At 50.3% G+C, this 17,515-nt stretch overlaps 1 protein-coding gene across 10 annotated transcripts in view; it reads right to left on the bottom strand.

The window, feature by feature from the left end:
* Window positions 1-17,515, bottom strand: part of DENND2B (DENN domain containing 2B) — a 169,480-nt gene that overhangs the window by 97,970 nt on the left and 53,995 nt on the right. The gene's annotated exons all lie outside the window — the stretch shown is intronic.

Genomic DNA, 17,515 nt, shown 5'->3' with positions numbered 1-17,515 from the left:
TTTACATGCGATGCTGCTGATAAGAATAAGATGACGCAGCTTCTCTGGAAAGCAGTTTGGAAATCTTTACTGGTCGCCTTTTACAATGAGCGCTCCCTGTGACCGGGAAATCTTCCCATCTAGGAATTCACCTCGAGAAAAAACAAGTACTGGGCACAGGATGGCTGTCTCCCAGTGTTCACTGCAGCCGTGTCTGGAAGAGGGAAAGTGGAACCAACTCCAATGCGTGTCGATGGAGCAACGGGAGAGTGCTCTAAGTGGTGCGCTGATGGGGTACAGCGTCCGATGTGAATGATCGGGTGAGAAACCACGTCAGCCGAGTGCAATCCCTCCTTTGTAAGAATCAAGCACACACACATATTCGAAACCCATTGCTACCCAGCTGCTAACAGTGGCGCCATGGCTGGGGCATGATTACCTTCTTATATTGGTAAGAAGCTTTAGAAGGCGTGTGCCGCTTTAGACAGACATGGTGTAAGAATTTTAAGATCTTGTTAAAAAAACAAAGTAAAAAACAAATAAGAATAATAGTAATAGCCTAGAAAGTTTTAGGTGTTTGCTAATTGGAAAATGTAACCTATCACAGCTCTTATGGATAAGCCAGCAATCACGAGAAGTCAAAGGACCGGGTGGCAGGAAGCCCTAGCTCTGGCACCTTGGGCCCTCAGGTTTCTCACCTCTAACCCATGAGGCCCGCCCGTGGGAAGAGATCAGGAATGGGTTACGGCTCGTCAGGCATACTGAACGCCTTCGATCCTTGTCACGCAGGCCTCTTGAAGGCCCATGCTACCAGGAGTCGACTCCTCGGACTCCTGGGTGCCTGCCCGAGGGTAGCACTTTCTCTGAGTGCCCGATGAGCCCCATCACCCTTAAGATCCCGTCCGACACCGAAATGAGCCTCTGTGGAATAACAAGGGAAGGGAAAGAACAAGAAAGTCTGGAGGGAAACTTCAGGGTCACAAAGCAAGACCCACAGGAAGCAGCAAGCACAGAAGAGAATTCCAGAATCATGAAAGACCAGTTGCACTGGCTAACTCAAGTGTCTTACCTAAAGCCCCTGGTCCTGAAGCAGACGCCACAGAGCATGGCCTGGAGCCATCTCCTCGGAAAGAAACGTACCAGTCACCCGCTTGGGCAAGACACAAGTAGAAAACCTGACCTCTGTGGGAAGCGGCACGGAGGCCTGGCTAAGTGAAATCCTCCTTCCCCAGGTGTTCTCACACTATCCACTGCCAACTGTGTGGACTTTGCCCTTGAAATTCAACTCCTGCGCTAGAGAGATAATCTGCAGGGCCTGTCCTGGGTAAACATAGCTAACCAACAGAGCGCCCTTCCCGCCAAAGCCTGCTTGCAGTCTCTGAAACCACCCTACCAGCCAGGAGGCTGTGCTGAAGTGCAGGGGAAGCTTTTCCTGAACAATGTCACCTAGTCTAAAAGAACAAAGTGCCCTAGACACACACCACCCACACCGCCCCCAACAACCTCACCCAGAATGGACATGGGCATCGTGAGGGTCACTCTGATTAAGGGCAGGGAGCCTTAGCATCAGGCCTTACTGATATCATAGAGCAAGGGATACTAAAATAGAGGCTGTAAACACAAAATTCCAGGTTTACGACCAAAAGTAAGCCAAAGATCAATCTCTCTCTCTCTCTCTCTCTCTCTCTCTCTCTCTCTCTCTCTCTCTCTCTCTCTCTCTCTCTCTCTCTCTCTCTCAGGTGCCTGCCTTCAAAGGCATCGGCAGCATTAGCACAGCTTGGGAATGTGTTGGAAATGCACAATCGCTAGCCCCACTTCATATCCTCTAAATCAGAGGAGGCAGGGCATGCTCAAGTCTGAAAACACTACTCTAATTTTACCCCTAACACTGCTTTCAAGTCAATTCTGACTCAAGGTGGCTCTGGGCCCCAGTAGGTTTCTCAGACTGTATCTCTTTTTTTTAAATCATTTCATTGGGGCTCGTACAACTCTTTATCACAATCCATACATCCATACACCGTGTCAAGCACATTTGTACATAAGTTGCCATCATCATTCTCAAAACATTTTCTTTTTACTTCAGCCCTTGGTATCAGCATTAAAGAACTAGAGAAATGTGTGTTTCATGGGTGCTATACTGCACCCTGGCTGGCTCTTCCCCTCCTCGTGACCCTTCTATGAGGGGATGCCCAAATGTCTACAGATGGATGGGCTTTGGGTCTCCATTCTGACCCCCCTCATTCACATCTAAATGGTTGTTTGATTTGGGTCTTCTGATGCCTGATACCTGATCCTGTCAATACCCCATGATCACACAGGCTGGTGTGCTTCTTCCAAGTGGGCTTTGTTGCTTTTGTGCTAGATGGCTGCTTATTTAACTTCAAGCCTTTAAGACTCAGATGCATTATCTTGTAACATCTGGGCACCATTGGCTTTCTTTTCTTTTTTTCTTTTTTTTTAACATTTTATTAAGGGCTCATGCAACTCTTATCACAATCCATACATATACATACATCAATTGTGTAAAGCACATCTGTACATTCTTTGCCCTCATCATTCTCAAAGCATTTGCTCTCCACTTAAGCCTTTTGCATCAGGTCCTCGTTTTTCCCCTCCCTCCCCGCTCCCCCCACCATCAGCTTTCTTATGACCACATTACCTTATGCATCCATTTTGTCTTCAGTGATGGTGTCTAGAAGGTAAGCATCACAGAGTGCGAGGTTGTTAAAACAAAGTGTTCTTGCTTGAGGGAGGACTTACGTAGAGGTCCAATGCCCATCTGCTACCTTAATACTTAACCTATAAATATATGTACATAGACCCATATCCCTATCATTATATATTAATATTTACATATGCACATGCCTATGTTTAGACCTCTATAAATGTCTTTTGTCTCCTAGTTCTTTCCTCTATTTCCTTTTACTTTCCTCCTGTCTCACTATCATATTCAGCCTTCATTCAAACTTCATTCAACTGTAACTCTTTACGGGAGTCGAAAGCCTCATTTTTTCCCTGTGCAGCAGGTGGTGGTTTCAAACTAATGACCTCTGACATTGTGGTGAGCGGCCCTGGTCCGAACAAACTGTGCCAGTAGGGCTCTGAAGTTTGGACATCATTTATTTTTTGCTTTAAGTGAAATTTGAGGAACTGGAATATCACCCAATAAAACAGACACGTTCCCTCCCACCCCAATTCAATTTTCCGTATTGTCCTCTCCCGATAACCCAAATTCAATTGTGTTCCTGAGGTCAGCTGAAATAGCATAGTTCACAAAGACAGCAATCTTCTAGCAATGACTGGATTCTTAGGAGCTCCTGGGCAGCCATCTCAAGGTGTTATCAACTACTGGTCACTCCTCATCCAGAAGAAAGAAGCGTGACAGAAATAATAGGACAAGTGTAAGTAATTAGTCCCATGGACTACTGGACAAGGCAGTATCAGTCTCCATGACCCTGAGCCCAGAGGAACTGGGGGTTCCCAGCTACCCCTCCCAACGGCTCTGAAAGGGATCACCTGAGAAGGCCCTGGATAGAGTGGAACAGCAATGTGCAACAGAAAGCTCAAGCCAGGCCTGCTTACGGGTCTGAGACGCGATGGGCACCACCCAGGCGATGGCCCTAGCCCTTCAAGTCTGGAACCAAACTCACCTCTGTGTCAGAACAAACAACCATTTAAGGTCAAAAGGGCAGCATGTCCCAAGGACAAAGTTCAGAAGGTTAGGACAGGAGGAGGCATGGAAACAGTTATCAGAGAGGGAGTAGCAGGAGGGATGGTACATTGAGGGGGAGTAATGGGTGATGGAATCGAACGCGCACAGATTGTTGTGATCTGTCCTGTAAACCTTCACTTAATTCATAGTAACTTAAAATAATAATACTAACAGAACCCATCAGAAAACAAATTCAACTGTGCCCTTTCCCTGCTTAGAACAGCAGCATGTCCCCAGCTCCTGGAGGGTTCAAGGCCTTCAAGATTCTCCCTGAACTCAGTCGTTAGCCTTCTCTCCTGCTCCATCGGGATATCCTGGCGCATGGAAGACCATTATAATGTCTGCTCAGTAGATTAGGGCTAAAGATTACCTGCAAAACACCTTCGAAAGGACTCTTTCCCAACGACCGTGTCCTTCAGAAGCCAGGTGGTTCCGGGAAGGGTGAGGGATGGAGGAGATAGGAAAGTGGAATTCAATTCCTTACAAAAGAATTCCTCTGTGTGTCAGAAATGGATGGACATCTGAAAGCCTCCCTCCCACCCCCCGGATCTGTCCTTGGAGAACCATTCCAGCAGACTGACATGCTCACAGAAGAATGAGAGTTTATAAACACCCCGCACGTCATTTTCATCTCCCAGTGGTGGACCTTGATTTATAAAATCGCAAAAGGAACGATCCTTTTAGAATAGGAGCTGGAAACACGGGGAATCCAGGGCAGACGATCCCTTCAGGACCAGTGGTGAGAGTGGTGATACCGGAGGGTGGAGGGAGGCGGGGGTAGAGAGGGGGAACCGATTACAGGGATCTACATGTGACCTCCTCCCTGGGGGACGGACAACAGAAAGTGGGTGAAGGGAGATGTCAGACAGGGCAAGATATGATAAAATAATAATTTATAAATTATCAAGGGTTCACGAGGGAGGGGTAAAAATGAGAAGCTGATGCCAGGGGCTTAAGTGGAGAGCAAATGTTTTGAGAATGAAGAGGGCAATGAATGTACAAATGTGCTTTACACAATTGATGTATGTATGGATTGTGATAAGAGTTGTATGAGCCCCTAATAAAACGATTAAATTTTTTTTTTAAAGAAAGAAAGAAAAAGAACTGTCAGTAGAAACTAGTCCATGTTACTGGGAAACCTTGAAAAGTTGTGACCAGATAAATTTTGTCCCCAGTGTTTCCAGCCAAGTTGGACACTCCAGGAGAGACCTGTACACTAAGAAGCCAGAGTTAGTTTACAAACACCAGTTTGCTGACAAAGGTGCCTGGGTGGGCGGGGTACTACACAGAGAGCTGTAACTGCAAGGTCAGCAGTACAGGTGAGAAAGACCGTCGTCCAAATCAAGAGGGGTGATTTTGTTGATCTGCTTCCATGTCTCAAGTCCCATCACTGCCACACCCAATTTTATATTAAATTACCTTCTCGGGATTTAATTAGGGACTCCTTTCAGAAAACGCTGAAAAAACTCATTCAACGCCACCAACATCCAAAGTGTGTACCAGCTCCCAATGCACAGGGGAAAGGGCAATCAATAGCGCACGAATTCAGAGGGAGGGTATGTTTCGTCAATATTTTAGGTAACTACGGAAAGCATTTGCCATGTCAATAAGAGTAGAGAGAGAACACATGCCTTGGGAGTGAACAGATCTGGATTTGGACTTTCAGCAAGTTAGCTGTGTTGAGCCTCGGTTCACCATCTGTAGTTCAGAGAACATCAACAGAGCCCACCACCAATTGTAAAAATGCAATGAATGAAAATACCTGGAAAACACACGGCCTAGAATAGAGTAAGCATTCTACTACTGATCCACCATCAACCTAAAGTCTGTACAAACTTGTAATAAACCCGTATTGCGATCTATTCTCATAATTGCGTTTGGAAAAGTAACTATGGGATGAAAGTTCCCCACATTTTTTTGATTCATCACAGAAAAAAGTTCACTGTTCCGCTTAGCCAACCACCCAGTTAAAGTCTCCCCATTTTCCCTAAGTCATGCCACAAATGTAGGACACATCTCCCGTACGATGGTTCTCCAAACTCCTCACAGCGCCCCAAACGGCTCCATCCACCTCCCACACGCCTCCACTTCCTTGCTTCTCAAGTCTAACACTAACCTCTAACACCGACACTGCCTTCCTTTCGGCACACCGAGCTCTCTCCTTCAGGGTCCTCGATTTCCTGCCCGCTCGGCAGCCTATGCGCTCCCCTAAATCTGCACCTGCATGGCTTTGTCTTGTCCTTCGAAGGTTCAACTAGATCAGGGAGGCTTTCCCTAGCCTCTCTGGACAATGGCTTTCAGGTCCCAGTTAACGCCTCTCTTGCACATCACCATAGAGTTCCTTCACGTAGCACATGGCCATCTGGCCCTCTTACTGATCTTCCCGACGGACGGACCTGATTACGGACTGCTCCCTGCCACTCTTCTTGTAAGGCCCAGGCCAGGGACTGCAAATCCCCAGCATGTGGCCCTTTCATAAGCAGCTACTGAATGAATGCGGGAGGGGGCAGGGAACACCAGAACAGATTGTGATTACACAAGTCATTTTAAAAGTGATTTAACCATGAAAAAAAAGTCAAGAAAATGTTTTAAAAATTGTTTGGGGTAATGGTTGTATAATTATTCTTCATATGTTTGAACTATTGAATTGTAGGTTACATGCATTACGTGCCAATAAAACTTTATTTTTTTAAAAAGGAAGCTTAAATAAATGAAAGGATGAAGGCAGCAGGTGGTTTCAGATATGAAAATAATAATGTATAATTTATCAAGATTTCATGAGGGTGGGAGGGGGGAGGGAAAGGGCGGGGAGGGAACCTGATACCAAAGGTTCAAGTAGAAAGAGAATGTTTTCTAAAGGACGACGGCAACGTATGCATCAAATGTGCTTGATACAATGGACGTATGGATTGTGATGAGTTGTACAAGCCCCCAATAAATTATTTTTTTTTAAGAATCTACTGAATGAATAAATTTCTTCAAATATTTTCCAAAGCAAGAGAGTCAGAGGCAGAGTTAGCTCTTCTCCCCACCCCACCTCTTCTTTCTCCAGCAGGAAAATGGGATCCCTGGGGAAAGAAGGCATTAAGGATCAACCCCTGGGGAACGTCTGCAAATAGTCACCCCAGCGTCCCCAGGGATAAAGCGCCCGCTGCCATCAGGGGCCGGGGGCAAGTCACAGGTGCTGTCGTCTCCATGGCTTTCTGCTTCGGTTTCTACTGCATTTCAGGGCTGGGCTTTGCCAGCAGTCACAATGACCTTGGGTGTTCGTCCAGGGGAAAGGCCTCACAGCACTGCTTTCTAAATCTAAGAGAATTTTTTAATCTACCCGAAGTAACCAAACAGCTGTACAAATGGTACTTTAAAAAGAATTTGGGGGCCTTTGGAAAATGTTCTATTTAACGAGATTTAAATGGAACAAAGACTCTGGTTGCTCTGGTTGGTTGTTGGTTGTTTTTCATTTGACCCTGCTGCTTCCCTTTGAGTGCTCCCCACCAACTCCCCGACACCCCCCACCACCACTCAACCCTGCACCACAGCCCTGGCTCAAACCCGGGGTGGCCAAGGGCGGGGTGCAGGCTGGGCGCCCGTGAGGACACTGCGGCCCACCCCACTAAAACAGCCACTTCCCTACGCAGTCATTCTGGGTCTGTGTGACCCCGGGGTGGTTGAGGCAGGGGACTCGAGGAAGACGAAGAAAACAAGGACCCGCAGCGCTCTTTCCAGAATCCAAAGTCACAATCCCCTGAGCACAGCAGGCCAATGCGCAGGTCAACTGCCCCCAGGTATTTCCCTGTCAGACTTATAAGCACTTCTTCATACCTCCCAGAGTCCCACCAGGTTCGCGATGGCAGTCCATGTTGCCAACACATGTGAGTCCGGTTCTTCAGCCCTAAGCCACACTCACTGCCTTGGGGTCAATGCTGACTCATATTAGCCTGACAGGACAGAGGGGAACTGCCCCCGTGAGCTTCCAAGACTGTAACTATTTAGGGGAGTAGAAAGCCCAGTCTTTCTCCCATGGAGCAGTGGTGGTTTCGAATTGCCAGCCTTGCGGATCGCAGCCCAAGAGGTAACCACCTCTCCACCAGGGCTTCCTCCTTGTCCTTAGATCTCTGAAAATCAGCAAAGACCCCCAGGGTGGCTTCTAGATGCAGCGGTCCTGTATTCAGCTGCTAACCAAAAGGACAGTAGTTCGAACCTACCTACCAGTCACTTCTGGAGAGAAAGGCGTGGCAGCCTGCTCTGTAAAGAGTGCGACCTTGGGAACGGGGGTGGGGGGGGTGGGGGGGGTGGTGACCTTCTCTGTCCCACAGGGTGGCTGTGAGGAGGAATCAACATGACAGCAGCGCCTTTGGTGGTTTTTAGATCCCGTAGTCTTCACCCTCCATCAGAACGACGTGGCTGATCACTAAATGTGGAAAAGGAGTCGCCAGGAAAACGTAGTCCCCTAAGGAGAATCAGGCCCGGCATGGTCGCTGTGAGCACAGCCAAGGCCACGTTTCTCCAGCCTGGAAAGCAATGCCTGGAGAGCCTTCAGAAGGACTGCAGTGGGGGGCCCAAGCTGCACAGGACAGTCCGCTCACGGAGAGGAACCCGAACTTGCAAACAGCCTCCGCCCCTCCACTCCCAGGAGCACCCGAGGTCCGCTGGGGTTCAGCAGGCCCATAAATTGGCACGGTTGTTGTGACCTTTCCAGGCGCTATTTCAACAAGAGATAACAGCAAAGCTGAGAGCTTTGGTAGCACTCAGAGGAGATTTGAAGGACTTAAGACATGCTGCTAAAATTGGCAGCAAATGTTCCCGTTTCTCACAGTTGGAAAAGGAAAGCGCTTTACAATTACACTGGGAGATAAATGCACCAACCTGCTCATTTCTCTTTAGAATAGACTAGACCCTCCTCGTCCTCATCCACCCACTCCTCTGGGAGTAGTCTGCGTCAGTACTGTGGTGGTAAGCCCCCCAGAGGGCCAGGGGGGACTCTTGGAAGGACAAAGTGCCAGGACTAAGTTCCTGTTGTGGTCAGATCACCTGCCCAGGAGTCCCCACCCCCTCCTCTGCCATCACTTTTACTTCTATGCCTCTGCCTTTCTTGTGACTCTCCTTCCCCCTCCCCTCCATCCTTCCAGCGTAACCATTCTGCTCGGACACACAAGGCTCCGCCATGTCCCTCCCCCAGCGCCTTGACCCCGACACTGTTCATCACAGGGGCCTCGCAGCTTAAACGCACTCAGTGCTCACTCCTGGTTTCCCTCAGTATGGACAGTCTTTGCCAAAGCAAGGCCCATGGTCTACCCATCATCTACTCACCGACTGGGGGACTCACGACTGCTCTGCTCACCCTTGGTATCCACCCAAGATATACTTCGCAGCAGGAGAGACCCAATGGAGTCAGAAGCCAACACCCCGGAGTTGAGAGGGGAATGATAATTACAGCAACAGTCGTTAACATTGTATTCCACGCGGCCTAGATGTGAACAGGCCGTCCTACATGTTTCACTCCACGGCCGCATCTCTGAGGCAGTCCTCCAGCAAGCCCCGTTCTACAGACCAGACCCGGGGCACGAAGTGGCTACAGAGCGAGTAAGGGGGCGGGGCAGAACCTGAGCCCAGCCTGACCCCGAGCCGAGGCTCTAAACATGGCCCTTTTGCTGAGTGGCTCTTGCACTAATACAGAGATTGCCTTTGGGCATCAAGGTGTCCCCTCTCCACTTTAAGCAAAAAGGGGTCAGTCGAAGGCACTGCCATTTTCCCCACTCAGAGAAGGTAACAGCGATGGTAGTATTCCTTCCCAGGGCTGGGCTAAGCCTTTGGAGGAGAAGACCTGTCAACCCAAATCTTCCCAGGGGTACTAGGAAAAAGCCACTTGCCTTCTGACTGACCTAGTTGCCTTTTCTTGCTAACTACGGGCCCCGGCGTCCTTGTGACACAGCCTACTGCTTCCGAGAATAAGTTTCCACTCTCTTCTGTTATGAGAACAACTTTTAATGCGGATGGGGTTTAAAAAAAGTCAAAGCAGGAATGCAAAGAAGCTTCCAAGCCGATGCTCATTGCAGCACTATTCATAAGAGCCCAGCGGTGGGAACAAACCCAAGTGTCCGTCCGCAGGTAAATGGCTACAGCAAAGTGTGCTGGACGCGTGGCCACGATGCAGTGTTGCTATTCAGCTACAGAGAGAAGCGCAGCCCGCTGCATGCTCACACATGGACGGAGCCTGAAGCAAGCCGTCAACCACAAAATGACAAGTCGTGTATAACCCCATGATAGGAGGGAGGCAAATGGAGAGAGACCAGAGCCCTGGTATTTGGTGATCACGGGCAGGCGAAGGGGTGGCGGGGGAAGACTTAGCGTAGGGGCCCCGGATTTGGGGGATGGTAGTAGACTAACTTGTTAGTAGATTAACAGGGGCAACAGGGCTACACCAGGATCAACACGTCAATGTCCCTGAATTATTCGGGTCAACACTGTTAAACTGGCCAATTATTCACTGTGCGTTTACAAGGAAACTTTTAAAAGTCACCCAAATATTTTTATGCGCACATGGTCTATGTTAAGTGCACTAGTAGCGCAGTGACGAAGCGCTCAGCTGTGCCCCTGAAGAACCGTGTGGCAGTCTTCTTCCATAAAGACTGACCAGATTTCCCCACATCCTTCTCCCAACAAGCAGCCCCACCCCCACAGCCGTGCAAGTTCTACAGGGTACAGAGCAGACCTGTTCATAGGGTCCCTGTGGTCGAATTAGAGAACATGGCACTGTGCTATTTGGGACCCCAAAAAGTATCCTCAACGTCACAGAACTTCAGGGGACCTATTTGGAAAGATAAATCGTATGCATTTAGAAAGTCAGGCCAGAACCTCAATGAGAACACACACTTTTTGCCAATTGTTTAGAACAGCTGTTCTCAACCTGTGGGTCGAGACCTCTTTGGGGGTCAAACAACCCTTTCACAGGGGTCGCCTGATCCATCACAGTAGCAAAATAACAGTGATGAATCAAAAATAATTTTATGGCTGGGGGGTGGGGGGAGGTCACCACAACATGAGGAACCGTATGAAAGGGTTGCAGCATGAGGAAGGTTGAGAACCACTGGTTTAGAAGAAGAAATTAAAGCCCGGAGAAGCTAATTTACTCACCCTCAGGTCACCCAGGGTGCTAAGGTAAGGTTTTTTGTCAATTTACACAGCACCAGCAAGTCAGAGGTAGAGCCGGGACTAGGATTCAAACCTGCCAACAACCAGCCAGGGCCCCGTCCACTGCCGTCTAGACCGCAGCGTTCACAGGCGGGAGGGATCCCTAAGAGCAGTAGCTAGCATGTATTGGGGGCATATTTGTGCCAAGAACTAAACCTGAGAGCTTTATAGCAATTAACTCACCTAATCCTGACAATAACTCTTTGAAATGAGCAATATTGTTACCCCGTTCACAGATGAGCACACGATTTAGACAGAGGCCCACAACCAGTCAGAGGCAGTCAGACCAGGGCTCCCTCAGGCTGGCGGCTCTCTGAGGTGGGTCTTGAAGGAAAAACGACAGGGACTCTTGGAAGTGGAGGTCAGAGGGACTGTCTGGGGCAGATGCCAGTGTCCAGAGTGGCGAGGCACCTTGTGAAGGACCTCCAGGCCAGGCAGGACTCCAGGGGACGCACAGGGATGCTGCAGCTCGGAAAGAGGGTCCCCTGCCTGTGGCAGGTTCTCGGCATCCACTGGAAATGGCTGTGTGTAAAGTGACATTGGCTCCAACTCAGAGGAACAAATAGCTGGCAGAATGGAAAGTACCAACTACTTCTAAAAGACAGATCCGCTTGGCTTTGCAATCCGGCTCTCTTCAAAGCGCTGCTTGCTTTAAACGGAGCATTATACATTTAGCATTTACCATGTGTCAGACACTGAGCTTTACATGTGTCCATTCATTTAATTCTCACTGCAACTCTTACAAATTAGTAGTTATCATCCCCACCTGAGAAAACTGAAAGACAGAGCTGGGATGACTTGGCCAAGGTCACAGTGCTAATTAATATGTAGGAGTAACATTGAGTTCCAAACGAGGCCTGTAAGACCCCAAGTTTCAGCTCTCAAGCAGGCACAGAAAATCCTCGTGTCAAGTGCAACGGTCGTATCAGAGGTGCTCTAACGTAGCCAGCCCATGCACTCTCTGCATGTCCAACAAGCGCTGAACAAACACACAGGTGAATTCATTTACCGCTGATCTATAAAACTCAAGCTGTCGGGACACTATGAGAGGTTTTAAGACCTAAGTAAGCACCCACAAATCAGTTCCTCAAACAAAGCCGGCTTTAGAATGGTCTTCCCCTTTACACACACACGCACACACACACACACACACACTCACACACCATCCTTGACACTCTCAGAGAAGCTTCTACACTGTCCTAGTTCCGTGCTTTGGTCGTCTCTCTCCCATCATCCACGCAGGCCCTTCAATCAGGCCGAGTTGGACCCCCCTCCTCTTCTCCAGCCTCAGCGAACCAGATGGTCATTAACGTCACCAGCAAAACCTGAACTCCAGACCATCTGTTCCTTTTCCCTTAACCACAGAAAGAGGCTCGGCAGAGGGGAGAGGAGGCTCAACAGGACCTAGACTAAGTACAGAACAGACGGGGGAAGCCCCGTGTCTGATACCATTTTGGATCCTCCCCAGCTGTTGGCCCAGACACTCTGTTTTCACTGACCCAGGGGTGAACACACCGAGAACACGCATGCACAGCAGAAATGCCTCAGCCTCGGAGCAAGTGAACAGGTGTCCACCCCGAAGGTCAGCCCTCCAAGTGCATGGTGAGACCCGCCCATGCCGTCTCCCCGAGTCTTCTAGGGGCAGGCCAGGCCAGCCAGCTTTCTGCTACATGATCCAGGCCCCCACTCCAGGCCCCCACTCCTGGCCCCCACTCCAGGCCCCCATGGTCAGCCTGGGTATTCCCTACATCGATCAACTCCTGCTGCCCCTAAGAAAGCTCTTCTCCCAAGTCCTCTTGCCAAGCTGCTCTCCCATCTCCTTCCAACCGGTTGCCTCCTGCTCCAGGCTTCGGCTCCCGCCATCCTGTTCGCCTTGTTTCCCCAGGTGCATCCAGTCCCTCAACCATCGATCCTGCTGCTTCCCTGCTGGCTGGTCCACCTCGAGCTCACCTGCAAACCCAGTTCCATGACAAGACCACGTAACAGGAGTCTAGATCGTTGAACAACTGGAGTGGTTTCATGGGGAAGCAAACAAACAAACAAACCATGACCCTTAGACACAAGTCGGCGTTGGGTCAGAAGACTTGATTGTAGAAAAGGTGTATTTGATTCATCCTTTACTGGGCGGTGCAACCTAACACCCCAGCAGCTGTTTTCAGAAGTGTCTTGTGATAATTTCAACCGCCCTAAGCTATAGTATATTGTTTATTAGAGCCAAAGAAAATAAAAGATGAAATCTTGGGAGAAAGTCTTCAGTAAGGTAGTCTAGACTCACTTACCACCCTCCTCTGCCCTCACCACACACACACACACACACACACACACACACAGAGAGAGAGAGAGAGAGAGAGAGAGAGAGAGAGAGAGAGAGAGAGAGAGAGAGAGAGAGAGAGAGAGAGGTTTCTAGAATCTGCAACTAGATCTGGAGACTCCATGTTTTCCAATCAACAAAACAGTGTTCGGCTAAGACAGATGTACCCAGCATCTACCCCCCCACCCCCCACTGAGACAGATGCACACACAGTCTCCCCTCCCAGCCAGAAAGAAGACCCACCCTCATGAACATTTTCCCACAGGCTTTGAAGAGAAATCTCCGCAGACCAGGCCAGATGGTCATTTCCCCTCCTTCAGCCCCTCTCGGCCCCTTCACTTTCTAGAGCCCCTCCAACTCAAAGAATTCAATTATCTGCCTGCAGATTGCCCCCTTCCCTCCCCCCAGCCTGCTCTAAATGTCCCCACCCCTGCAGCTGCAGAAGGGCACTGAAGGAAAGCCCACACCAGGGCCCACAGGCTGCTGCTTGTCCTGCTCCAAGTGCAGTCTGCGCTCTTTGGGCTTGGCTGCCTCCAAGCACACACACGCTCCCAGACCCCGCAGTGGAGCCAGAAGGCTTCGCGGCTAACGGCAAAGAGAAGCAGCTGGAAAACGGGAGGCCTGGAACTCAGACCTGACCTTCCTGCAGGTGTCAGGTGGGCCTCCCCCACTTAGCTCTCTTAAGAGTCAGGCAAGTTCTCCAGGGGTGGGGGGTGGGCCACAGCCTTTCTCCATCCCAGATCAGCAGTTTGGCCGTAACATTTGGAGTGGGTGCCCCTCCCCATCCGCTCGCCAAATTGCCCATACCTACAAGCCAACCCTCATGCTAGGGATGGGGGCCGGCCAGCGGCAAAGGATGTGCTGAACTGGTCTTTTTTTTTTTTTTTAAACCAACAGATAAATCAACTTATTAAAACAGTTGATTTAAGCATCTGCAATGGTGACTTCAACCTCTACTCCAGGCTCAGTACTGATGGAAGCGATCTGCTTCACGATCTCAGATGGACTGTGCAAGTCAATGAGACGCTTGTGGATCTTCATCTGGAATTGATCCCAGGTCTTAGAACCTTCCCCACAGGGAGCTTTCCTGGTCCTAAATCTCAGAGTCTTGGTAGGCATCCTAGCTGGTCCCTTCACGTTCAGGGTCTTCTCCTTAGCCCCTCTGATCAAGTCAGCACACACTTTCTCCAAGGACGTCACGTTGTGGCTGGCCAGAGTCATTCTAATTCGGTGAATGGCCACCTCTGGTTCCACAGGTGTCTTTCCGGTGTCCTTAAATGCCATGGCGGCGGGGCGCTGAACTGGTCTTTTAAAGTATTTCAGAGTTCTAACTTCCTTTGGCGTTTCCGATGACTCTAATTTTAGAGAAGGGGCGCCCCCCCCCCCGGGAAAGAGTGTGCCGGAAGGAGAGAAGAGAGGGAGTAGGAAAAGGCATGTTGCTTCGCTGTTGAGTCCTTAAGGAGCATAGAAGGATCCAATTTGTGAGTCAGCTCTGGGAAGCGGAACTGGCTGCCCGGAGTGGGGAACAGCTGCAGCTCCGATCTGAGTTATGGACAAATCCCTCTTTGGGCCTTACAGGCTGCTGTGACATGACTCACCTGGAAGGAGGGCCCTGTGGTAACAAAGAAGAAAATCTGCCACTCTGGGCCGCTCAGGGGTTTCTTCCCAGACACCACTGCAGGGCATGGCTAACAGGTTTTTCCCGGTTGCACAACAAAGGCCGAGCCTGTGGGTGGGGCGCCCCAGTCCTAGGATTCCGTGAGGGCACTGCCAGGACGCCCTTGTCTACAGTCTCCCTCCCCTTCCTTCTGCTCCTTGGCACAGACCCATGGCACCCTATCAAGTGTCTCTGCCCTTGGGGTTCCCACCTCCTCCTTCTCTCTTTCCTTTTTGCTCCCAGCGCCAGCGATGCAGGTTCCTAAGAGCTGCCCAGCCCCCAAGGAGCCTTTTTTTTTAACCGTCTGATTGGGATATAACCTGCATCTCGTACAATTCATGGTTCAACATGATCACGAAGAGTTGTACAATCACCACCACAATCGATTTTAGAACAGGTTCTCCTTCCTTGTGTTCCCCGTTTTCAGCTCCCCCTCCACCACCACCGTCACTGTCACCCTGCCTTACCAAGAAACCATTAATCTCGTCTTTATCACTAAGGATCCACCCATCCTGGAGCTCTTCCACTGAAACCCATGCAACAAGCAAACAAGCAAGCTAACAGCAGCAGCAGCAACATGAAACAGAGAAAACCCTTAATAGAAAAGAAAGCAGAAAACATTAAAAACTAGAACAACTTTAAAACGGGCCCAAAGGGAGATCTTAACCCCGTGCATCCACCACCATCCATTGTCCAATGTACGCACTCGGCAAGACAGCACGGCTGCTCACATCCCTAGTCTGCGGTCAGCGGGGATGAACTGCATGCTGAATCCGCGTGTACTTTCCCCGGGGGGCCTGTTAGTACAAGGTGTGTAATTCTCCCTATCGCTTAGAACCCAGAATGGAAGAAAAGACCCCTCTGCCATGCAGCAGAATCCAGCAGGCTGAGAACCCGCCCCAGAACCCAGAGCTAGTACCATGTAGGGCACACCATGACCGGGCAGCTGTGGGGCTCAGGAGAAGCAGAGAGGCCTGGAGTCCCGACCCTCTGTACCGCACGGCCCCTAAGGCACATGCACCCGCCAGGTAACTTAGGGAACACCTCTGTGAAAGAACACTGAGCATCTCGTGCTCTGTGGTCTACTTTCAAGCGCAAAGAAAGCACTGTGTGTTTCCGTAACATCTTGAAGAAGACGTCCTTTAGGGTTTTCTCATCTTTATTTATAAATGCAGAAGAGGGCACTTTATAAATAGGGACGCCAGAAGAGAAGGAAAAACTGACTCGCATCTTCCCTTGAGCATTAATTTGGCTCATAGCACAGAGGGCTTGGCTTGTTTAGAACGACTTCAAAGGACATGATGGCGCTGCCTCCTCCCCACGGTCCTGTGAAGCAGTTCCTACCATCATCTTCGTCTCCCAGCTAAGATATCTGAAGAGCGTGTAGGTTACGAGACATGTTCACGGCCACCCCAGAAGACACAGGGCAAGGCCTGCCCACGGCGCTTAAGTCTCTACCCCCATTAACAATCCACTGCTCTTTCTGCCTGACTCTTGGGACTGGCTTTCTGTTCAGCCCTCTCCCAATGTGTCCAAAACCCACTTCCACAGAGTAAATTCCGACTCAAAGCAACCATATAGAAGGTCCCGCTGAAAATCGTTATGGGAACAGAGAGCTTCATCCTTCTCCCACAGCGCAAGAGCTGGAGGGCTTTCTGCACTGCTGACCTTGCAGCTAGCAGCCCCCCACACAACCCACTCCACCACCACAGCCCCAGCCACGTGCACACCAGAGCAGAGAAGACGCGAACCCAGATTTGCATCGCCCACAGAGGAGTTCACCGGCTCCTCCTCCCTCCTCGCAATCCCCCCACATCTGGTCCTGACCCACAGCGCTCCGTCACCTCTCCCCTCAAGTGCCGAGACTTCCATCCAGCAGAGGATCCCTGGAATACAGTGGAAGGGAACATCTCTTTCGAAGGGGTCCATCTGAGACCCCGGAGTCACTGAGCTCACCCTTATAGGCCACAACACGGGCATCAACATGTACAGATCCAGGGCGCCAGCCCTGGGGGCATGGCCAATGCTGGTATTGGCAAGCTGACCTGGAGTGATTAAGCCCCCCACCCAACCCCTCCCCATTGTTTGCCAAAATACAGAAGGCATTCTGTTCAGAAAGTTCAAGAAGAAAAGCCAACGAGCCAGGATCGCAGCTGTTCCCTCAGCCCACAGAGAAATCGAAGGCATCCGTAGAGTCCGCTGAGGGTCGTAGAGTCCGCTGAGGGTCGTAGAGTCCGCTGAGGGCCGGGCACGCTTAAGACGTAGCATGGCCGAAGCAGAAGTACATTGCCGCATGAGCCACCGGGGTGGGAGGTGTGCTCTGATTCACCCTAATCACACCGCTGCCAAGCCAGCATTCCTGCCAAGTGCCTGTCTCCCAGGCACACACTGAGCTGCGCACACCCCCACCACTGGACCCTGTCCCCCCGACAGTGCACATCTCTGCCCACCTCTCCTCTTAGATCGGCACAAGTTTTCTTCCCAAAGCAAAGCACCAGCAGAGCAGACGGAGCACACATGAGCCTGCTTATGGGCCCTGAGATTTGGTTGCAATAGTCATGGAAGGGATTCACCAGCTCAGCTACACTAGTCCCTAGCTCCTGGGGCTCCGTAGCTCTTAGCAGCTGTCAGAGAGCGCTCAGGCAAACATCTGGAGAAGCAGCTC

This window comes from Tenrec ecaudatus, chromosome 4 (assembly GCF_050624435.1).
Source record: "Tenrec ecaudatus isolate mTenEca1 chromosome 4, mTenEca1.hap1, whole genome shotgun sequence".
NCBI classification, from domain to species: Eukaryota; Metazoa; Chordata; class Mammalia; order Afrosoricida; family Tenrecidae; genus Tenrec; species Tenrec ecaudatus.
Note: the sequence above shows the minus strand (reverse complement) of the source record. Positions and strands in the feature narration are given on the sequence as shown.